The following is a 23704-nucleotide window of genomic DNA, read 5'->3' as shown; positions in this document are numbered from 1 at the left end:
GTATACTTTATCGGTATACTAATATTGTTAGGCTCACTTAACATAATTCATTATTTTCTCTAACATTTGACCATAGGTCACTGAACAATATGTGTTGGGCTAAAAAGTAGCAGCAAACCCAGCTAGAATGAAAAGTTTTAATGACCGCAAACCCAGTCCAGCCGCTGAGATCTCTTTTCGTCATGTACTCTGGTCACTAGGACCGGTGCAGCGGACGGCAAATATGAAAACAGCAGCGCTTCGGGTATTACTGGCCGGAAAAAAGATTAGTAGCTGTGCTGCTTTCCACGTTAGAGCGGTTGCAGCGCCTTGATATCATAGGACAGAGCAAGGACGCTGCACCACAATCCGTGGATGAGAGCTAGCTGAAAATAGGAAGATTACCGTTCTAAAGGCAGCAGGACTTCTGGACGGAGCAGCGTATGTTGGTTGTAGGACCAGTGATTCTAACTTTCACAAGGCGACATTGCCATGCTGATTCCAGCCGTGCCAAAACGCGTTTTCACCCGTAGGCTTGCTCACTTCACTGCACTATCTGGCATCAAAAAGAGTGCCCCCAAGATAGAGTCTTCTTTTCTCTTTCTAGAATATTTGGTTTTCTGACTCTGGGGAGCAACACCAACCCTGTATTATGGTGAATCTACCTGAGTAATCATAGGTATTTGGTTTTCTTTAAAGAATTAACCCCCCTCGTGTGTTCATTTTGTGTGTAACTGTGTCATCCAGGCACAAACAAAGGGGTATCTTGTTGCGGATCATCACAAATGTTTCTTCCTTAGGAATGGATAATTTTAAACTTTGCAAAATTGTCCATTTCACAAACAAAAACAACATTGTTTAATAGACACTCGCCTGGACAGGGACTTGAACCCTGGACCCTCAGATTAAAAGTCTGATGCTCTACCGACTGAGCTATCCAGGCTCTGAGCACTGAAGTTGCCATATTGGAAACAGCTCGAAATATATAAAACATGACAATTTGCTGTGCAATTACAAAAAATGTGGAAAAATATATGTGTTACTGCAATCATGAACTGAAAAACTTGGCTTGTAGGGTCTCTTGATGAAATATATTTTAGTTTCTTCTGTGTTTAAGTTGTAAATCCTTAGATGCTTTAAGTATCACCTCACTTCAATAATCACATTCAATTATTTTTGTCAAAGAGGTTTGATTTATTACTTGTCTAATTTAATCACTGTGTGCCTATCAAAGAAGGATGGATTTGAGTTCCTGATGAAATAAAGTCTTTAGAACTGACATGTAGCGATACTACTTTTGGATGATTATATTACTAGATGCCAATAATGTGTGCCTATTGAAGAGTGATAAAGTCCATTCTTAATATTCTACAGAATCTTTCCAATCTATACACCTTCCCATTGAATAATGAACATAATCAGCATCAACAAATAAAATATGGCTGCCTGCAGGAATGGATAATTTTAAACTCTGCAAAATTGTCCATTTCACAAACAAAAACACCATTGTTTAAAAGACACTCGCCTGAACAGGGACTTGAACGCTGGACCCTCAGATTAAAAGTCTGATGCTCTACCGACTGAGCTATCCAGGCTCTGAGCACTGAAGTTGTCGTATTGGAAACTCCTCGAAATATATAAAACATGACAATTTGCTGTGCAATTACAAAAAATGTGGAAAAATATATGTGTTACTGCAATCAGGAACTGAAAGACTTGGCTTGTAGGGTATCTTGATGAAATATATTTTAGTTTCCTCTGTGTTTAAGATGTAAATCCTTAGATTCGTTAAGTATCACCTTACTTCAATAATCACATTCAATTATTTTTGTCAAAGAGGTTTGATTTATTACTTGTCTAATTTAATCACTGTGTGCCTATCAAAGAAAAATGGATTTGAGTTCCTGATGAAATAAAGTCTTTAGAACTGACATGTAGCGACACTACTTTGTGATGATTATATTACTAGATGCCAATAATGTGTGCCTATTCAAGAGTGATAAAGTCCATTCTTAATATTCTAAAGAATCTCTCCAATCTATACACCTTCCCATTGAATAATGAACGTAATCAGCATCAACAATTAAAAGATGGCTGCCTGCAGGAATGGATGATTTTAAACTCTGCAAAATTGTCCATTTCACAAACAAAAACACCATTGTTTAAAAGACACTCGCAAGAACAGGGACTTGAACCCTGGACCCTCAGATTAAAAGTCTGATGCTCTACCGACTGAGCTATCCAGGCTCTGAGCACTGAAGTTGCCATATTGGAAACTGCTCGAAATATATAAAACATGACAATTTGCTGTGCAATTACAAAAAATGTGGAAAAATATATGTGTTACTGCAATCATGAACTGAAAGACTTGGCTTGTAGGGTATCTTGATGAAATATATTTTAGTTTCCTCTGTGTTTAAGATGTAAATCCTTAGATGCTTTAAGTATCACCTCACTTCAATAATCACATTCAATTATTTTTGTCAAAGAGGTTTGATTTATTACTTGTCTAATTTAATCACTGTGTGCCTATCAAAGAAGGATGGATTTGAGTTCCTGATGAAATAAAGTCTTTAGAACTGACATGTAGCGACACTACTTTGTGATGATTATATTACTAGATGCCAATAATGTGTGCCTATTGAAGAGTGATAAATTCCATTCTTAATATTCTACAGAATCTTTCCAATCTATACACCTTCCCATTGAATAATGAACATAATCAGCATCAACAATTAAAAGATGGCTGCCTGCAGGAATGGATAATTTTAAACTCTGCAAAATTGTCCATTTCACAAACAAAAACACCATTGTTTAAAAGACACTCGCCTGAACAGGGACTTGAACGCTGGACCCTCAGATTAAAAGTCTGATGCTCTACCGACTGAGCTATCCAGGTTCTGAGCACTGAAGTTGTCATATTGGAAACTGCTCGAAATATATAAAACATGACAATTTGCTGTGCAATTACAAAAAATGTGGAAAAATATATGTGTTACTGCAATCAGGAACTGAAAGACTTGGCTTGTAGGGTATCTTGATGAAATATATTTTAGTTTCTTCTGTGTTTAAGATGTAAATCCTTAGATGCTTTAAGTATCACCTCACTTCAATAATCACATTCAATTATTTTTGTCAAAGAGGTTTGATTTATTACTTGTCTAATTTAATCACTGTGTGCCTATCAAAGAAGGATGGATTTGAGTTCCTGATTAAATAAAGTCTTTAGAACTGACATGTAGCGATACTGCTTTTGGATGATTATATTACTAGATGCCAATAATGTGTGCCTATTGAAGAGTGATAAAGTCCATTCTTAATATTCTACAGAATCTTTCCAATCTATACACCTTCCCATTGAATAATGAACATAATCAGCATCAACAAATAAAAGATGGCTGCCTGCAGGAATGGATAATTTTAAACTCTGCAAAATTGTCCATTTCACAAACAAAAACAACATTGTTTAAAAGACACTCGCCTGAACAGGGACTTGAACCCTGGACCCTCAGATTAAAAGTCTGATGCTCTACCGACTGAGCTATCCAGGCTCTGAGCACTGACGTTGCCATATTGGAAACTGCTCGAAATATATAAAACATGACAATTTGCTGTGCAATTACAAAAAATGAGGAAAAATATATGTGTTACAGCTATCATGAACTGAAAGACTTGGCTTGTAGGGTCTCTTGATGAAATATATTTTAGTTTAATCTGTGTTTAAGATGTAAATCCTTAGATTCGTTAAGTATCACCTTACTTCAATAATCACATTCAATTATTTTTGTCAAAGAGGTTTGATTTATTACTTGTCTAATTTAATCACTGTGTGCCTATCAAAGAAGGATGGATTTGAGTTCCTGATGAAATAAAGTCTTTAGAACTGACATGTAGCGATACTACTTTGTGATGAATATATTACTAGATGCCAATAATGTGTGCCTATTGAAGAGTGATAAAGTCCATTCTTAATATTCTACAGAATCTTTCCAATCTATACACCTTCCCATTGAATAATGAACATAATCAGCATCAACAATTAAAAGATGGCTGCCTGCAGGAATGGATGATTTTAAACTCTGCAAAATTGTCCATTTCACAAACAATAACACCACACTCGCCTGAACAGGGACTTGAACCCTGGACCCTCAGATTAAAAGTCTGATGCTCTACCGACTGAGCTATCCAGTATCTGAGTGCTGAAGTTGTCATAATGGAAACTGCTCGAAATATATAAAACATGACAATTTGCTGTGCAATTACAAAAAATGTGGAAAAATATATGTGTTACTGCAATCATGAACTGAAAGACTTGGCTTGTAGGGTATCTTGATGAAATATATTTTAGTTTCCTCTGTGTTTAAGTTGTAAATCCTTAGATGATTTAAGTATCACCTCACTTCAATAATCACATTCAATTATTTTTGTCAAAGAGGTTTGATTTATCACTTGTCTAATTTAATCACTGTGTGCCTATTAAAGAAGGATGGATTTGAGTTCCTGATGAAACAAAGTCTTTAGAACTGACATGTAGTGATACTACTTTGTGATGACTATATTACTAGATGCCAATAATGTGTGCCTATTGAAGAGTAATAAAGTCCATTCTTAATATTCTAAAGAATCTCTCCAATCTATTCACCTTCCCATTGAATAATGAACATAATCAGCATCAACAATTAAAAGATGGCTGCCTGCAGGAATGGATAATTTTAAACTTTGCAAAATTGTCCATTTCACAAACAAAAACAACTTTGTTTAATAGACACTCGCCTGAACAGGGACTTGAACCCTGGACCCTCAGATTAAAAGTCTGATGCTCTACCAACTGAGCTATCCAGGCTCTGAGCACTGAAGTTGCCATATTGGAAACTGCTCGAAATATATAAAACATGACAATTTGCTGTGCAATTACAAAAAATGTGGAAAAATATATGTGTTACTGCAATCATGAACTGAAAGACTTGGCTTGTAGGGTCTCTTGATGAAATATATTTTAGTTTCCTCTGTGTTTAACTTGTAAATACTTAGATGCTTTAAGTATCACCTCACTTCAATAATCACATTCAATTATTTTTGTCAAAGAGGTTTGATTTATTACTTGTCTAATTTAATCACTGTGTGCCTATCAAAGAAGGATGGATTTGAGTTCCTGATGAAACAAAGTCTTTAGAACTGACATGTAGTGATACTACTTTGTGATGATTATATTACTAGATGCCAATAATGTGTGCCTATTGAAGAGTGATAATGTCCATTCTTAATATTCTACAGAATCTTTCCAATCTATTCACCTTCCCATTGAATAATGAACATAATCAGCATCAACAATTAAAAGATGGCTGCCTTCAGGAATGGATAATTTTAAACTCTGCAAAATTGTCCATTTCACAAACAAAAACACCATTGTTTAAAAATCACTCGCCTGAACAGGGACTTGAACCCTGGACCCTCAGATTAAAAGTCTGATGTTCTACCGACTGAGCTATCCAGGCTCTGAGCACTGAAGTTGTCATATTGGAAACTGCTCGAAATATATAAAACATGACAATTTGCTGTGCAATTACAAAAAATGTGGAAAAATATATGTGTTACTGCAATCAGGAACTGAAAGACTTGGCTTGTAGGGTATCTTGATGAAATATATTTTAGTTTCCTCTGTGTTTAAGATGTAAATCCTTAGATTCGTTAAGTATCACCTTACTTCAATAATCACATTCAATTATTTTTGTCAAAGAGGTTTGATTTATTACTTGTCTAATTTAATCACTGTGTGCCTATCAAAGAAGGATGGAGTTGAGTTCCTGATGAAATAAAGTCTTTAGAACTGACATGTAGCGATACTACTTTGTGATGATTATATTACTAGATGCCAATAATGTGTGCCTATTGAAGAGTGATAAAGTCCATTCTTAATATTCTACAGAATCTTTCCAATCTATTCACCTTCCCATTGAATAATGAACATAATCAGCATCAACAATTAAAAGATGGCTGCCTGCAGGAATGGATAATTTTAAACTCTGCAAAATTGTCCATTTCACAAACAAAAACACCATTGTTTAAAAGACACTCGCCTGAACAGGGACTTGAACCCTAAACCCTCAGATTAAAAGTCTGATGCTCTACCGACCGAGCTATCCAGGCTCTGAGCACTGAAGTTGCCATATTGGAAACTGCTCGAAATATATAAAACATGACAATTTGCTGTGCAATTACAAAAAATGTGGAAAAATATATGTGTTACTGCAATCATGAACTGAAAAACTTGGCTTGTAGGGTCTCTTGATGAAATATATTTTAGTTTCCTCTGTGTTTAAGATGTAAATCCTTAGATTCGTTAAGTATCACCTTACTTCAATAATCACATTCAATTATTTTTGTTAAAGAGGTTTGATTTATTACTTGTCTAATTTAATCACTGTGTGCCTATCAAAGAAGGATGGAGTTGAGTTCCTGATGAAATAAAGTCTTTAGAACTGACATGTAGCGATACTACTTTGTGATGATTATATTACTAGATGCCAATAATGTGTGCCTATTGAAGAGTGATAAAGTCCATTCTTAATATTCTACAGAATCTTTCCAATCTATTCACCTTCCCATTGAATAATGAACATAATCAGCATCAACAATTAAAAGATGGCTGCCTGCAGGAATGGATAATTTTAAACTCTGCAAAATTGTCCATTTCACAAACAAAAACACCATTGTTTAAAAGACACTCGCCTGAACAGGGACTTGAACCCTAAACCCTCAGATTAAAAGTCTGATGCTCTACCGACCGAGCTATCCAGGCTCTGAGCACTGAAGTTGCCATATTGGAAACTGCTCGAAATATATAAAACATGACAATTTGCTGTGCAATTACAAAAAATGTGGAAAAATATATGTGTTACTGCAATCATGAACTGAAAAACTTGGCTTGTAGGGTCTCTTGATGAAATATATTTTAGTTTCCTCTGTGTTTAAGATGTAAATCCTTAGATTCGTTAAGTATCACCTTACTTCAATAATCACATTCAATTATTTTTGTTAAAGAGGTTTGATTTATTACTTGTCTAATTTAATCACTGTGTGCCTATCAAAGAAGGATGGATTTGAGTTCCTGATGAAATAAAGTCTTTAGAACTGACATGTAGCGATACTACTTTGTGATGATTATATTACTAGATGCCAATAATGTGTGCCTATTGAAGAGTGATAAAGTCCATTCTTAATATTCTACAGAATCTTTCCAATCTATTCACCTTCCCATTGAATAATGAACATAATCAGCATCAACAATTAAAAAATGGCTGCCTGCAGGAATGGATAATTTTAAACTCTGCAAAATTGTCCATTTCACAAACAAAAACACCATTGTTTAAAAGACACTCGCCTGAACAGGGACTTGAACGCTGGACCCTCAGATTAAAAGTCTGATGCTCTACCGACTGAGCTATCCAGGCTCTGAGCACTGAAGTTGTCATATTGGAAACTGCTCGAAATATATAAAACATGACAATTTGCTGTGCAATTACAAAAAATGTGGAAAAATATATGTGTTACTGCAATCAGGAACTGAAAGACTTGGCTTGTAGGGTATCTTGATGAAATATATTTTAGTTTCCTCTGTGTTTAAGATGTAAATCCTTAGATTCGTTAAGTATCACCTTACTTCAATAATCACATTCAATTATTTTTGTCAAAGAGGTTTGATTTATTACTTGTCTAATTTAATCACTGTGTGCCTATCAAAGAAGGATGGATTTGAGTTCCTGATGAAATAAAGTCTTTAGAACTGACATGTAGCGATACTACTTTGTGATGATTATATTACTAGATGCCAATAATGTGTGCCTATTGAAGAGTGATAAAGTCCATTCTTAATATTCTACAGAATCTTTCCAATCTATTCACCTTCCCATTGAATAATGAACATAATCAGCATCAACAATTAAAAGATGGCTGCCTGCAGGAATGGATAATTTTAAACTCTGCAAAATTGTCCATTTCACAAACAAAAACACCATTGTTTAAAAGACACTCGCCTGAACAGGGACTTGAACGCTGGACCCTCAGATTAAAAGTCTGAAGCTCTACCGACTGAGCTATCCAGGCTCTGAGCACTTAAGTTGTCATATTGGAAACTGCTCGAAATATATAAAACATGACAATTTGCTGTGCAATTACAAAAAATGTTGAAAAATATATGTGTTACTGCAATCAGGAACTGAAAGACTTGGCTTGTAGGGTGTCTTGATGAAATATATTTTAGTTTCCTCTGTGTTTAAGATGTAAATCCTTAGATTCGTTAAGTATCACCTTACTTCAATAATCACATTCAATTATTTTTGACAAAGAGGTTTGATTTATTACTTGTCTAATTTAATCACTGTGTGCCTATCAAAGAAGGATGGATTTGAGTTCCTGATGAAATAAAGTCTTTAGAACTGACATGTAGCGATACTACTTTGTGATGATTATATTACTAGATGCCAATAATGTGTGCCTATTGAAGAGTGATAAAGTCCATTCTTAATATTCTAAAGAATCTCTCCAACCTATACACCTTCCCATTGAATAATGAACATAATCAGCATCAACAATTAAAAGATGGCTGCCTGCAGGAATGGATGATTTTAAACTCTGCAAAATTGTCCATTTCACAAACAAAAACACCATTGTTTAAAAGACACTCGCAAGAACAGGGACTTGAACCCTGGACCCTCAGATTAAAAGGCTGATGCTCTACCGACTGAGCTATCCAGGCTCTGAGCACTGAAGTTGCCATATTGGAAACTGCTCGAAATATATAAAACATGACAATTTGCTGTGCAATTACAAAAAATGTGGAAAAATATATGTGTTACTGCAATCATGAACTGAAAGACTTGGCTTGTAGGGTATCTTGATGAAATATATTTTAGTTTCCTCTGTGTTTAAGATGTAAATCCTTAGATGCTTTAATTATCACCTCACTTCAATAATCACATTCAATTATTTTTGTCAAAGAGGTTTGATTTATTACTTGTCTAATTTAATCACTGTGTGCCTATCAAAGAAAAATGGATTTGAGTTCCTGATGAAATAAAGTCTTTAGAACTGACATATAGCGATACTACTTTGTGATGATTATATTACTAGATGCCAATAATGTGTGCCTATTGAAGAGTGATAAAGTCCATTCTTAATATTCTAAAGAATCTCTCCAATCTATACACCTTCACATTGAATAATGAACATAATCAGCATCAACAATTAAAAGATGGCTGCCTGTAGGAATGGATGATTTTAAACTCTGCAAAATTGTCCATTTCACAAACAAAAACACCATTGTTTAAAAGACACTCGCAAGAACAGGGACTTGAACCCTGGCCCCTTAGATTAAAAGTCTGATGCTCTACCGACTGAGCTATCCAGGCTCTGAGCACTAAAGTTGCCATATTGGAAACTGCTCGAAATATATAAAACATGACAATTTGCTGTGCAATTACAAAAAATGTGGAAAAATATATGTGTTACTGCAATCATGAACTGAAAAACTTGGCTTGTAGGGTATCTTTATGAAATATATTTTAGTTTCCTCTGTGTTTAAGATGTAAATCCTTAGATGCTTTAAGTATCACCTCACTTCAATAATCACATTCAATTATTTTTGTCAAAGAGGTTTGATTTATTACTTGTCTAATTTAATCACTGTGTGCCTATCAAAGAAGGATGGATTTGAGTTCCTGATGAAATAAAGTCTTTAGAACTGACATGTAGCGATACTACTTTGTGATGATTATATTACTAGATGCCAATAATGTGTGCCTATTGAAGAGTGATAAAGTCCATTCTTAATATTCTACAGAATCTTTCCAATCTATACACCTTCCCATTGAATAATGAACATAATCAGTATCAACAATTAAAAGATGGCTGCCTGCAGGAATGGATGATTTTAAACTCTGCAAAATTGTCCATTTCACAAACAAAAACACCATTGTTTAAAAGACACACGCCTGAACAGGGACTTGAACGCTGGACCCTCAGATTAAAAGTCTGATGTTCTACCGACTGAGCTATCCAGGCTCTGAGCACTTAAGTTGTCATATTGGAAACTGCTCGAAATATATAAAATATGACAATTTGCTGTGCAATTACAAAAAATGTGGAAAATATATGTGTTACTGCAATCAGGAACTGAAAGACTTGGCTTGTAGGGTATCTTGATGAAATATATTTTAGTTTCTTCTGTGTTTAAGATGTAAATCCTTAGATTCGTTAAGTATCACCTTACTTCAATAATCACATTCAATTATTTTTGTCAAAAAGGTTTGATTTATTACTTGTCTAATTTAATCACTGTGTGCCTATCAAAGAAGGATGGATTTGAGTTCCTGATGAAATAAAGTCTTTAGAACTGACATGTAGCGATACTACTTTGTGATGATTATATTACTAGATGCCAATAATGTGTGCCTATTGAAGAGTGATAAAGTCCATTCTTAATATTCTAAAGAATCTCTCCAATCTATACACCATCCCATTGAATAATGAACATAATCAGCATCAACAATTAAAAGATGGCTGCCTGCAGGAATGGATGATTTTAAACTCTGCAAAATTGTCCATTTCACAAACAAAAACACCATTGTTTAAAATACACTCGCCTGAACAGGGACTTGAACCCTGGACCCTCAGATTAAAAGTCTGGAGCTCTACCGACTGAGCTATCCAGGCTCTGAGCACTGAAGTTGCCATATTAGAAACTGCTCGAAATATATATAAAACATGACAATTTGCTGTGCAATTACAAAAAATGTGGAAAAATATATGTGTTACTGCAATCATGAACTGAAAGACTTGGCTTGTAGGGTATCTTGATGAAATATATTTTAGTTTCCTCTGTGTTTAAGATGTAAATCCTTAGATGCTTTAAGTATCACCTCACTTCAATAATCACATTCAATTATTTTTGTCAAAGAGGTTTGATTTATTACTTGTCTAATTTAATCACTGTGTGCCTATCAAAGAAAAATGGATTTGAGTTCCTGATGAAATAAAGTCTTTAGAACTGACATATAGCGATACTACTTTGTGATGATTATATTACTAGATGCCAATAATGTGTGCCTATTGAAGAGTGATAAAGTCCATTCTTAATATTCTAAAGAATCTCTCCAATCTATACACCTTCACATTGAATAATGAACATAATCAGCATCAACAATTAAAAGATGGCTGCCTGTAGGAATGGATGATTTTAAACTCTGCAAAATTGTCCATTTCACAAACAAAAACACCATTGTTTAAAAGACACTCGCAAGAACAGGGACTTGAACCCTGGCCCCTTAGATTAAAAGTCTGATGCTCTACCGACTGAGCTATCCAGGCTCTGAGCACTAAAGTTGCCATATTGGAAACTGCTCGAAATATATAAAACATGACAATTTGCTGTGCAATTACAAAAAATGTGGAAAAATATATGTGTTACTGCAATCATGAACTGAAAAACTTGGCTTGTAGGGTATCTTTATGAAATATATTTTAGTTTCCTCTGTGTTTAAGATGTAAATCCTTAGATGCTTTAAGTATCACCTCACTTCAATAATCACATTCAATTATTTTTGTCAAAGAGGTTTGATTTATTACTTGTCTAATTTAATCACTGTGTGCCTATCAAAGAAGGATGGATTTGAGTTCCTGATGAAATAAAGTCTTTAGAACTGACATGTAGCGATACTACTTTGTGATGATTATATTACTAGATGCCAATAATGTGTGCCTATTGAAGAGTGATAAAGTCCATTCTTAATATTCTACAGAATCTTTCCAATCTATACACCTTCCCATTGAATAATGAACATAATCAGTATCAACAATTAAAAGATGGCTGCCTGCAGGAATGGATGATTTTAAACTCTGCAAAATTGTCCATTTCACAAACAAAAACACCATTGTTTAAAAGACACACGCCTGAACAGGGACTTGAACGCTGGACTCTCAGATTAAAAGTCTGATGTTCTACCGACTGAGCTATCCAGGCTCTGAGCACTTAAGTTGTCATATTGGAAACTGCTCGAAATATATAAAATATGACAATTTGCTGTGCAATTACAAAAAATGTGGAAAATATATGTGTTACTGCAATCAGGAACTGAAAGACTTGGCTTGTAGGGTATCTTGATGAAATATATTTTAGTTTCTTCTGTGTTTAAGATGTAAATCCTTAGATTCGTTAAGTATCACCTTACTTCAATAATCACATTCAATTATTTTTGTCAAAAAGGTTTGATTTATTACTTGGCTAATTTAATCACTGTGTGCCTATCAAAGAAGGATGGATTTGAGTTCCTGATGAAATAAAGTCTTTAGAACTGACATGTAGCGATACTACTTTGTGATGATTATATTACTAGATGCCAATAATGTGTGCCTATTGAAGAGTGATAAAGTCCATTCTTAATATTCTAAAGAATCTCTCCAATCTATACACCATCCCATTGAATAATGAACATAATCAGCATCAACAATTAAAAGATGGCTGCCTGCAGGAATGGATGATTTTAAACTCTGCAAAATTGTCCATTTCACAAACAAAAACACCATTGTTTAAAATACACTCGCCTGAACAGGGACTTGAACCCTGGACCCTCAGATTAAAAGTCTGGAGCTCTACCGACTGAGCTATCCAGGCTCTGAGCACTGAAGTTGCCATATTAGAAACTGCTCGAAATATATATAAAACATGACAATTTGCTGTGCAATTACAAAAAATGTGGAAAAATATATATGTTACTGCAATCATGAACTGAAAGACTTGGCTTGTAGGGTCTCTTGATGAAATATATTTTAGTTTCCTCTGTGTTTAAGATGTAAATCCTTAGATTCGTTAAGTATCACCTTACTTCAATAATCACATTCAATTATTTTTGTCAAAGAGGTTTGATTTATTACTTGTCTAATTTAATCACTGTGTGCCTATCAAAGAAGGATGGAGTTGAGTTCCTGATGAAATAAAGTCTTTAGAACTTACATGTAGCGATACTACTTTGTGATGATTATATTACTAGATGCCAATAATGTGTGCCTATTGAAGAGTGATAAAGTCCATTCTTAATATTCTACAGAATCTTTCCAATCTATTCACCTTCCCATTGAATAATGAACATAATCAGCATGAACAATTAAAAGATGGCTGCCTGCAGGAATGGATAATTTTAAACTTTGCAAAATTGTCCATTTCACAAACAAAAACAACATTGTTTAATAGACACTCGCCTGAACAGGGACTTGAACCCTGGACCCTCAGATTAAAAGTCTGATGCTCTACCGACTGAGATATCCAGGCTCTGAGCACTGAAGTTGCCATATTGGAAACTGCTCGAAATATATAAAACATGACAATTTGCTGTGCAATTACAAAAAATGTGGAAAAATATATGTGTTACTGCAATCATGAACTGAAAGACTTGGCTTGTAGGGTATCTTGATGAAATATATTTTAGTTTCCTCTGTGTTTAAGATGTAAATCCTTAGATGCTTTAAGTATCACCTCACTTCAATAATCACATTCAATTATTTTTGTCAAAGAGGTTTGATTTATTACTTGTCTAATTTAATCACTGTGTGCCTATCAAAGAAAAATGGATTTGAGTTCCTGATGAAATAAAGTCTTTAGAACTGACATATAGCGATACTACTTTGTGATGATTATATTACTAGATGCCAATAATGTGTGCCTATTGAAGAGTGATAAAGTCCATTCTTAATATTCTAAAGAATCTCTCCAATCTATACACCTTCACATTGAATAATGAACATAATCAGCATCAACAATTAAAAGATGGCTGCCTGTAGGAATGGATGATTTTAAACTCTGCAAAATTGTCCATTTCACAAACAAAAACACCATTGTTTAAAAGACACTCGCAAGAACAGGGACTTGAACCCTGGCCCCTTAGATTAAAAGTCTGATGCTCTACCGACTGAGCTATCCAGGCTCTGAGCACTAAAGTTGCCATATTGGAAACTGCTCGAAATATATAAAACATGACAATTTGCTGTGCAATTACAAAAAATGTGGAAAAATATATGTGTTACTGCAATCATGAACTGAAAAACTTGGCTTGTAGGGTATCTTTATGAAATATATTTTAGTTTCCTCTGTGTTTAAGATGTAAATCCTTAGATGCTTTAAGTATCACCTCACTTCAATAATCACATTCAATTATTTTTGTCAAAGAGGTTTGATTTATTACTTGTCTAATTTAATCACTGTGTGCCTATCAAAGAAGGATGGATTTGAGTTCCTGATGAAATAAAGTCTTTAGAACTGACATGTAGCGATACTACTTTGTGATGATTATATTACTAGATGCCAATAATGTGTGCCTATTGAAGAGTGATAAAGTCCATTCTTAATATTCTACAGAATCTTTCCAATCTATACACCTTCCCATTGAATAATGAACATAATCAGTATCAACAATTAAAAGATGGCTGCCTGCAGGAATGGATGATTTTAAACTCTGCAAAATTGTCCATTTCACAAACAAAAACACCATTGTTTAAAAGACACACGCCTGAACAGGGACTTGAACGCTGGACTCTCAGATTAAAAGTCTGATGTTTTACCGACTGAGCTATCCAGGCTCTGAGCACTTAAGTTGTCATATTGGAAACTGCTCGAAATATATAAAATATGACAATTTGCTGTGCAATTACAAAAAATGTGGAAAATATATGTGTTACTGCAATCAGGAACTGAAAGACTTGGCTTGTAGGGTATCTTGATGAAATATATTTTAGTTTCTTCTGTGTTTAAGATGTAAATCCTTAGATTCGTTAAGTATCACCTTACTTCAATAATCACATTCAATTATTTTTGTCAAAAAGGTTTGATTTATTACTTGGCTAATTTAATCACTGTGTGCCTATCAAAGAAGGATGGATTTGAGTTCCTGATGAAATAAAGTCTTTAGAACTGACATGTAGCGATACTACTTTGTGATGATTATATTACTAGATGCCAATAATGTGTGCCTATTGAAGAGTGATAAAGTCCATTCTTAATATTCTAAAGAATCTCTCCAATCTATACACCATCCCATTGAATAATGAACATTTTCAGCATCAACAATTAAAAGATGGCTGCCTGCAGGAATGGATGATTTTAAACTCTGCAAAATTGTCCATTTCACAAACAAAAACACCATTGTTTAAAATACACTCGCCTGAACAGGGACTTGAACCCTGGACCCTCAGATTAAAAGTCTGGAGCTCTACCGACTGAGCTATCCAGGCTCTGAGCACTGAAGTTGCCATATTAGAAACTGCTCGAAATATATATAAAACATGACAATTTGCTGTGCAATTACAAAAAATGTGGAAAAATATATATGTTACTGCAATCATGAACTGAAAGACTTGGCTTGTAGGGTCTCTTGATGAAATATATTTTAGTTTCCTCTGTGTTTAAGATGTAAATCCTTAGATTCGTTAAGTATCACCTTACTTCAATAATCACATTCAATTATTTTTGTCAAAGAGGTTTGATTTATTACTTGTCTAATTTAATCACTGTGTGCCTATCAAAGAAGGATGGAGTTGAGTTCCTGATGAAATAAAGTCTTTAGAACTTACATGTAGCGATACTACTTTGTGATGATTATATTACTAGATGCCAATAATGTGTGCCTATTGAAGAGTGATAAAGTCCATTCTTAATATTCTACAGAATCTTTCCAATCTATTCACCTTCCCATTGAATAATGAACATAATCAGCATGAACAATTAAAAGATGGCTGCCTGCAGGAATGGATAATTTTAAACTTTGCAAAATTGTCCATTTCACAAACAAAAACAACATTGTTTAATAGACACTCGCCTGAACAGGGACTTGAACCCTGGACCCTCAGATTAAAAGTCTGATGCTCTACCGACTGAGATATCCAGGCTCTGAGCACTGAAGTTGCCATATTGGAAACTGCTCGAAATATATAAAACATGACAATTTGCTGTGCAATTACAAAAAATGTGGAAAAATATATGTGTTACTGCAATCATGAACTGAAAAACTTGGCTTGTAGGGTCTCTTGATGAAATATATTTTAGTTTCCTCTGTGTTTAAGATGTAAATCCTTAGATTCGTTAAGTATCACCTTACTTCAATAATCACATTCAATTATTTTTGTCAAAGAGGTTTGATTTATTACTTGTCTAATTTAATCACTGTATGCCTATCAAAGAAGGATGGATTTGAGTTCCTGATGAAATAAAGTCTTTAGAACTGACATGTAGCGATACTACTTTGTGATGATTATATTACTAGATGCCAATAATGTGTGCCTATTGAAGAGTGATAAAGTCCATTCTTAATATTCTACAAAATCTTTCCAATCTATTCACCTTCCCATTGAATAATAAACATAATCAGCATCAACAATTAAAAGATGGCTGCCTGCAGGAATGGATAATTCTAGAAAGAGAAAAGAAGACTCTATCTTGGGGGCACTCTTTGAAATATAAATAGGGCCAGATATACCCTTAGGTATCATTAAAATATAACCTTTAATTGTATCTTTAAAATTAATAGGAATTTGAAAAGGAAAAATATATAAACACACACACACAGGTTTATTCATATACACCTTGGGATCACTTGTCTATCACAAGGAGTTTAAAGAACACTGATTGCTCACTATGGAGCTTATTGGTTCAGAGAACACTGATTGCTCACCGAGGAGCTTGTTTTAATTATTTTTATTCAGATTTTTTTATAACCAATTATGATCTCTCACTGTTTAAACAACCATATCATGAATAGGTATTGATTTACCGAACGTCAGCTCCTATATTCTCAAACACATGTATAATTATAAAAATTCAAAATTTGCCCAAATGGTATATACACAGTGTTGAGAGATGCAGAATGCCCATCATATTTATATGGTATCTTATGCGCTCATTAGTAGCCCGACATAAATAGTTGGTATAGAGAGAAAAAAGGAAAGAGTAAAAAAGATGATCAGTATGCCATGGTACATTGCTTCTACTGTCTCACCGTCATGAGCTCAAGGTTTTTGTTAGCTCAGCGGCCGGTGGATGAGAGGGCAGCGACCTTGAAATTTCTGACCAGAAAGAGGATAAGTGGCCGTACTGCTTTCCCTGTTAGAGCGGATGGAATGTCTCGATATCCTAGGACATTGCAGGACACTGCACCGCAATCCAGGGATGAGTGTTAACCGAAATTGAGTACAATTCCTGCCTGTTTAATTTTCAGGTAATTGCAGGGAGATGATAGGGAGTGGTTCAATGTTAAACCAGTGCCGTGCACATTCTCACATAGAAATGCATTTATCAAAAAAGCCGTACTCCACACAGGCTATTAGCAAAGTACTTTCCCAAATTTATTTTCAGGTATACTTTATCGGTATACTAATATTGTTAGGCTCACTTAACATAATTCATTATTTTCTCTAACATTTGACCATAGGTCACTGAACAATATGTGTTGGGCTAAAAAGTAGCAGCAAACCCAGCTAGAATGAAAAGTTTTTATGACCGCAAACCCAGTCCAGCCGCTGAGATCTCTTTTCGTCATGTACTCTGGTCACTAGGACCGGTGCAGCGGACGGCAAATATGAAAACAGCAGCGCTTCGGGTATTACTGGCCGGAAAAAAGATTAGTAGCTGTGCTGCTTTCCACGTTAGAGCGGTTGCAGCGCCTTGATATCATAGGACAGAGCAAGGACGCTGCACCACAATCCGTGGATGAGAGCTAGCTGAAAATAGGAAGATTACCGTTCTAAAGGCAGCAGAACTTCTGGACGGAGCAGCGTATGTTGGTTGTAGGACCAGTGATTCTAACTTTCACAAGGCGACATTGCCATGCTGATTCCAGCCGTGCCAAAACGCGTTTTCACCCGTAGGCTTGCTCACTTCACTGCACTATCTGGCATCAAAAAGAGTGCCCCCAAGATAGAGTCTTCTTTTCTCTTTCTAGAATATTTGGTTTTCTGACTCTGGGGAGCAACACCAACCCTGTATTATGGTGAATCTACCCGAGTAATCATAGGTATTTGGTTTTCTTTAAAGAATTAACCCCCCTCGTGTGTTCATTTTGTGTGTAACTGTGTCATCCAGGCACAAACAAGGGGGTATCTTGTTGCGGATCATCACAAATGTTTCTTCCTTAGGAATGGATAATTTTAAACTTTGCAAAATTGTCCATTTCACAAACAAAAACACCATTGTTTAATAGACACTCGCCTGAACAGGGATTTGAACCCTGGACCCTCAGATTAAAAGTCTGATGCTCTACCGACTGAGCTATCCAGGCTCTGAGCACTGAAGTTGCCATATTGGAAACTGCTCGAAATATATAAAACATGACAATTTGCTGTGCAATTACAAAAAATGTGGAAAAATATATGTGTTACTGCAATCATGAACTGAAAAACTTGGCTTGTAGGGTCTCTTGATGAAATATATTTTAGTTTCTTCTGTGTTTAAGTTGTAAATCCTTAGATGCTTTAAGTATCACCTCACTTCAATAATCACATTCAATTATTTTTGTCAAAGAGGTTTGATTTATTACCTGTCTAATTTAATCACTGTGTGCCTATCAAAGAAGGATGGATTTGAGTTCCTGATGAAATAAAGTCTTTAGAACTGACATGTAGCGATACTACTTTTGGATGATTATATTACTAGATGCCAATAATGTGTGCCTATTGAAGAGTGATAAAGTCCATTCTTAATATTCTACAGAATATTTCCAATCTATACACCTTCCCATTGAATAATGAACATAATCAGCATCAACAAATAAAAGATGGCTGCCTGCAGGAATGGATAATTTTAAACTCTGCAAAATTGTCCATTTCACAAACAAAAACACCATTGTTTAAAAGACACTCGCCTGAACAGGGACTTGAACCCTGGACCCTCAGATTAAAAGTCTGATGCTCTACCGACTGAGCTATCCAGGCTCTGAGCACTGAAGTTGTATTGGAAACTGCTCAAAATATATAAAACATGACAATTTGCTGTGCAATTACAAAAAATGTGGAAAAATATATGTGTTACTGCAATCAGGAACTGAAAGACTTGGCTTGTAGGGTATCTTGATGAAATATATTTTAGTTTCCTCTGTGTTTAAGATGTAAATCCTTAGATTCGTTAAGTATCACCTTACTTCAATAATCACATTCAATTATTTTTGTCAAAGAGGTTTGATTTATTACTTGTCTAATTTAATCACTGTGTGCCTATCAAAGAAGGATGGATTTGAGTTCCTGATGAAATAAAGTCTTTAGAACTGACATGTAGCGACACTATTTTGTGATGATTATATTACTAGATGCCAATAATGTGTGCCTATTGAAGAGTGATAAATTCCATTCTTAATATTCTACAGAATCTTTCCAATCTATACACCTTCCCATTGAATAATGAACATAATCAGCATCAACAATTAAAAGATGGCTGCCTGCAGGAATGGATAATTTTAAACTCTGCAAAATTGTCCATTTCACAAACACCATTGTTTAAAAGACACTCGCCTGAACAGGGACTTGAACGCTGGACCCTCAGATTAAAAGTCTGATGCTCTACCGACTGAGCTATCCAGGCTCTGAGCACTGAAGTTGTCATATTGGAAACTGCTCGAAATATATAAAACATGACAATTTGCTGTGCAATTACAAAAAATGTGGAAAAATATATGTGTTACTGCAATCATGAACTGAAAGACTTGGCTTGTAGGGTATCTTGATGAAATATATTTTAGTTTCTTCTGTGTTTAAGATGTAAATCCTTAGATGCTTTAAGTATCACCTCACTTCAATAATCACATTCAATTATTTTTGTCAAAGAGGTTTGATTTATTACTTGTCTAATTTAATCACTGTGTGCCTATCAAAGAAGGATGGATTTGAGTTCCTGATAAAATAAAGTCTTTAGAACTGACATGTAGCCATACTACTTTTGGATGATTATATTACTAGATGCCAATAATGTGTGCCTATTGAAGAGTGATAAAGTCCATTCTTAATATTCTACAAAATCTTTCCAATCTATTCACCTTCCCATTGAATAATAAACATAATCAGCATCAACAATTAAAAGATGGCTGCCTGCAGGAATGGATAATTCTAGAAAGAGAAAAGAAGACTCTATCTTGGGGGCACTCTTTGAAATATAAATAGGGCCAGATATACCCTTAGGTATCATTAAAATATAACCTTTAATTGTATCTTTAAAATTAATAGGAATTTGAAAAGGAAAAATATATAAACACACACACACAGGTTTATTCATATACACCTTGGGATCACTTGTCTATCACAAGGAGTTTAAAGAACACTGATTGCTCACTATGGAGCTTATTGGTTCAGAGAACACTGATTGCTCACCGAGGAGCTTGTTTTAATTATTTTTATTCAGATTTTTTTATAACCAATTATGATCTCTCACTGTTTAAACAACCATATCATGAATAGGTATTGATTTACCGAACGTCAGCTCCTATATTCTCAAACACATGTATAATTATAAAAATTCAAAATTTGCCCAAATGGTATATACACAGTGTTGAGAGATGCAGAATGCCCATCATATTTATATGGTATCTTATGCGCTCATTAGTAGCCCGACATAAATAGTTGGTATAGAGAGAAAAAAGGAAAGAGTAAAAAAGATGATCAGTATGCCATGGTACATTGCTTCTACTGTCTCACCGTCATGAGCTCAAGGTTTTTGTTAGCTCAGCGGCCGGTGGATGAGAGGGCAGCGACCTTGAAATTTCTGACCAGAAAGAGGATAAGTGGCCGTACTGCTTTCCCTGTTAGAGCGGATGGAATGTCTCGATATCCTAGGACATTGCAGGACACTGCACCGCAATCCAGGGATGAGTGTTAACCGAAATTGAGTACAATTCCTGCCTGTTTAATTTTCAGGTAATTGCAGGGAGATGATAGGGAGTGGTTCAATGTTAAACCAGTGCCGTGCACATTCTCACATAGAAATGCATTTATCAAAAAAGCCGTACTCCACACAGGCTATTAGCAAAGTACTTTCCCAAATTTATTTTCAGGTATACTTTATCGGTATACTAATATTGTTAGGCTCACTTAACATAATTCATTATTTTCTCTAACATTTGACCATAGGTCACTGAACAATATGTGTTGGGCTAAAAAGTAGCAGCAAACCCAGCTAGAATGAAAAGTTTTTATGACCGCAAACCCAGTCCAGCCGCTGAGATCTCTTTTCGTCATGTACTCTGGTCACTAGGACCGGTGCAGCGGACGGCAAATATGAAAACAGCAGCGCTTCGGGTATTACTGGCCGGAAAAAAGATTAGTAGCTGTGCTGCTTTCCACGTTAGAGCGGTTGCAGCGCCTTGATATCATAGGACAGAGCAAGGACGCTGCACCACAATCCGTGGATGAGAGCTAGCTGAAAATAGGAAGATTACCGTTCTAAAGGCAGCAGAACTTCTGGACGGAGCAGCGTATGTTGGTTGTAGGACCAGTGATTCTAACTTTCACAAGGCGACATTGCCATGCTGATTCCAGCCGTGCCAAAACGCGTTTTCACCCGTAGGCTTGCTCACTTCACTGCACTATCTGGCATCAAAAAGAGTGCCCCCAAGATAGAGTCTTCTTTTCTCTTTCTAGAATATTTGGTTTTCTGACTCTGGGGAGCAACACCAACCCTGTATTATGGTGAATCTACCCGAGTAATCATAGGTATTTGGTTTTCTTTAAAGAATTAACCCCCCTCGTGTGTTCATTTTGTGTGTAACTGTGTCATCCAGGCACAAACAAGGGGGTATCTTGTTGCGGATCATCACAAATGTTTCTTCCTTAGGAATGGATAATTTTAAACTTTGCAAAATTGTCCATTTCACAAACAAAAACACCATTGTTTAATAGACACTCGCCTGAACAGGGATTTGAACCCTGGACCCTCAGATTAAAAGTCTGATGCTCTACCGACTGAGCTATCCAGGCTCTGAGCACTGAAGTTGCCATATTGGAAACTGCTCGAAATATATAAAACATGACAATTTGCTGTGCAATTACAAAAAATGTGGAAAAATATATGTGTTACTGCAATCATGAACTGAAAAACTTGGCTTGTAGGGTCTCTTGATGAAATATATTTTAGTTTCTTCTGTGTTTAAGTTGTAAATCCTTAGATGCTTTAAGTATCACCTCACTTCAATAATCACATTCAATTATTTTTGTCAAAGAGGTTTGATTTATTACCTGTCTAATTTAATCACTGTGTGCCTATCAAAGAAGGATGGATTTGAGTTCCTGATGAAATAAAGTCTTTAGAACTGACATGTAGCGATACTACTTTTGGATGATTATATTACTAGATGCCAATAATGTGTGCCTATTGAAGAGTGATAAAGTCCATTCTTAATATTCTACAGAATATTTCCAATCTATACACCTTCCCATTGAATAATGAACATAATCAGCATCAACAAATAAAAGATGGCTGCCTGCAGGAATGGATAATTTTAAACTCTGCAAAATTGTCCATTTCACAAACAAAAACACCATTGTTTAAAAGACACTCGCCTGAACAGGGACTTGAACCCTGGACCCTCAGATTAAAAGTCTGATGCTCTACCGACTGAGCTACTCAGGCTCTGAGCACTGAAGTTGTATTGGAAACTGCTCAAAATATATAAAACATGACAATTTGCTGTGCAATTACAAAAAATGTGGAAAAATATATGTGTTACTGCAATCAGGAACTGAAAGACTTGGCTTGTAGGGTATCTTGATGAAATATATTTTAGTTTCCTCTGTGTTTAAGATGTAAATCCTTAGATTCGTTAAGTATCACCTTACTTCAATAATCACATTCAATTATTTTTGTCAAAGAGGTTTGATTTATTACTTGTCTAATTCAATCACTGTGTGCCTATCAAAGAAGGATGGATTTGAGTTCCTGATGAAATAAAGTCTTTAGAACTGACATGTAGCGACACTATTTTGTGATGATTATATTACTAGATGCCAATAATGTGTGCCTATTGAAGAGTGATAAATTCCATTCTTAATATTCTACAGAATCTTTCCAATCTATACACCTTCCCATTGAATAATGAACATAATCAGCATCAACAATTAAAAGATGGCTGCCTGCAGGAATGGATAATTTTAAACTCTGCAAAATTGTCCATTTCACAAACACCATTGTTTAAAAGACACTCGCCTGAACAGGGACTTGAACGCTGGACCCTCAGATTAAAAGTCTGATGCTCTACCGACTGAGCTATCCAGGCTCTGAGCACTGAAGTTGTCATATTGGAAACTGCTCGAAATATATAAAACATGACAATTTGCTGTGCAATTACAAAAAATGTGGAAAAATATATGTGTTACTGCAATCATGAACTGAAAGACTTGGCTTGTAGGGTATCTTGATGAAATATATTTTAGTTTCTTCTGTGTTTAAGATGTAAATCCTTAGATGCTTTAAGTATCACCTCACTTCAATAATCACATTCAATTATTTTTGTCAAAGAGGTTTGATTTATTACTTGTCTAATTTAATCACTGTGTGCCTATCAAAGAAGGATGGATTTGAGTTCCTGATAAAATAAAGTCTTTAGAACTGACATGTAGCCATACTACTTTTGGATGATTATATTACTAGATGCCAATAATGTGTGCCTATTGAAGAGTGATAAAGTCCATTCTTAATATTCTACAGAATCTT

At 35.2% G+C, this 23704-nt stretch overlaps 21 non-coding genes across 21 annotated transcripts; all 21 read right to left on the bottom strand.

Moving 5' to 3' along the window:
- Positions 1–849: 849 nt before the first annotated feature.
- Positions 850–922, bottom strand: TRNAK-UUU (transfer RNA lysine (anticodon UUU)). The gene has a single exon. It is a non-coding gene; the product is annotated as a tRNA-Lys (tRNA).
- Positions 923–1501: 579 nt separating this feature from the next.
- Positions 1502–1574, bottom strand: TRNAK-UUU (transfer RNA lysine (anticodon UUU)). Its single transcript has one exon. It is a non-coding gene; the product is annotated as a tRNA-Lys (tRNA).
- A 1883-nt stretch (positions 1575–3457) lies between these two features.
- On the bottom strand, positions 3458–3530 carry TRNAK-UUU (transfer RNA lysine (anticodon UUU)). The gene has a single exon. It is a non-coding gene; the product is annotated as a tRNA-Lys (tRNA).
- Positions 3531–4095: 565 nt separating this feature from the next.
- TRNAK-UUU (transfer RNA lysine (anticodon UUU)) lies at positions 4096–4170 on the bottom strand. Its single transcript has one exon. It is a non-coding gene; the product is annotated as a tRNA-Lys (tRNA).
- A 579-nt stretch (positions 4171–4749) lies between these two features.
- TRNAK-UUU (transfer RNA lysine (anticodon UUU)) lies at positions 4750–4822 on the bottom strand. The gene has a single exon. It is a non-coding gene; the product is annotated as a tRNA-Lys (tRNA).
- A 579-nt stretch (positions 4823–5401) lies between these two features.
- TRNAK-UUU (transfer RNA lysine (anticodon UUU)) lies at positions 5402–5474 on the bottom strand. Its single transcript has one exon. It is a non-coding gene; the product is annotated as a tRNA-Lys (tRNA).
- A 579-nt stretch (positions 5475–6053) lies between these two features.
- On the bottom strand, positions 6054–6126 carry TRNAK-UUU (transfer RNA lysine (anticodon UUU)). The gene has a single exon. It is a non-coding gene; the product is annotated as a tRNA-Lys (tRNA).
- A 579-nt stretch (positions 6127–6705) lies between these two features.
- TRNAK-UUU (transfer RNA lysine (anticodon UUU)) lies at positions 6706–6778 on the bottom strand. The gene has a single exon. It is a non-coding gene; the product is annotated as a tRNA-Lys (tRNA).
- Positions 6779–7357: 579 nt separating this feature from the next.
- Positions 7358–7430, bottom strand: TRNAK-UUU (transfer RNA lysine (anticodon UUU)). Its single transcript has one exon. It is a non-coding gene; the product is annotated as a tRNA-Lys (tRNA).
- A 579-nt stretch (positions 7431–8009) lies between these two features.
- On the bottom strand, positions 8010–8082 carry TRNAK-UUU (transfer RNA lysine (anticodon UUU)). The gene has a single exon. It is a non-coding gene; the product is annotated as a tRNA-Lys (tRNA).
- A 2534-nt stretch (positions 8083–10616) lies between these two features.
- Positions 10617–10689, bottom strand: TRNAK-UUU (transfer RNA lysine (anticodon UUU)). Its single transcript has one exon. It is a non-coding gene; the product is annotated as a tRNA-Lys (tRNA).
- A 1884-nt stretch (positions 10690–12573) lies between these two features.
- TRNAK-UUU (transfer RNA lysine (anticodon UUU)) lies at positions 12574–12646 on the bottom strand. Its single transcript has one exon. It is a non-coding gene; the product is annotated as a tRNA-Lys (tRNA).
- Positions 12647–13227: 581 nt separating this feature from the next.
- On the bottom strand, positions 13228–13300 carry TRNAK-UUU (transfer RNA lysine (anticodon UUU)). The gene has a single exon. It is a non-coding gene; the product is annotated as a tRNA-Lys (tRNA).
- Positions 13301–15182: 1882 nt separating this feature from the next.
- On the bottom strand, positions 15183–15255 carry TRNAK-UUU (transfer RNA lysine (anticodon UUU)). Its single transcript has one exon. It is a non-coding gene; the product is annotated as a tRNA-Lys (tRNA).
- A 581-nt stretch (positions 15256–15836) lies between these two features.
- On the bottom strand, positions 15837–15909 carry TRNAK-UUU (transfer RNA lysine (anticodon UUU)). The gene has a single exon. It is a non-coding gene; the product is annotated as a tRNA-Lys (tRNA).
- Positions 15910–18220: 2311 nt separating this feature from the next.
- Positions 18221–18293, bottom strand: TRNAK-UUU (transfer RNA lysine (anticodon UUU)). Its single transcript has one exon. It is a non-coding gene; the product is annotated as a tRNA-Lys (tRNA).
- A 579-nt stretch (positions 18294–18872) lies between these two features.
- Positions 18873–18945, bottom strand: TRNAK-UUU (transfer RNA lysine (anticodon UUU)). The gene has a single exon. It is a non-coding gene; the product is annotated as a tRNA-Lys (tRNA).
- Positions 18946–19515: 570 nt separating this feature from the next.
- Positions 19516–19588, bottom strand: TRNAK-UUU (transfer RNA lysine (anticodon UUU)). Its single transcript has one exon. It is a non-coding gene; the product is annotated as a tRNA-Lys (tRNA).
- A 2311-nt stretch (positions 19589–21899) lies between these two features.
- TRNAK-UUU (transfer RNA lysine (anticodon UUU)) lies at positions 21900–21972 on the bottom strand. The gene has a single exon. It is a non-coding gene; the product is annotated as a tRNA-Lys (tRNA).
- Positions 21973–22551: 579 nt separating this feature from the next.
- TRNAK-UUU (transfer RNA lysine (anticodon UUU)) lies at positions 22552–22624 on the bottom strand. Its single transcript has one exon. It is a non-coding gene; the product is annotated as a tRNA-Lys (tRNA).
- A 570-nt stretch (positions 22625–23194) lies between these two features.
- TRNAK-UUU (transfer RNA lysine (anticodon UUU)) lies at positions 23195–23267 on the bottom strand. Its single transcript has one exon. It is a non-coding gene; the product is annotated as a tRNA-Lys (tRNA).
- Positions 23268–23704: the final 437 nt, after the last annotated feature.

The sequence above is a fragment of the Pseudophryne corroboree genome, chromosome 1 (assembly GCF_028390025.1).
Source record: "Pseudophryne corroboree isolate aPseCor3 chromosome 1, aPseCor3.hap2, whole genome shotgun sequence".
Classification (NCBI taxonomy): Eukaryota; Metazoa; Chordata; class Amphibia; order Anura; family Myobatrachidae; genus Pseudophryne; species Pseudophryne corroboree.
Note: the sequence above shows the minus strand (reverse complement) of the source record. Positions and strands in the feature narration are given on the sequence as shown.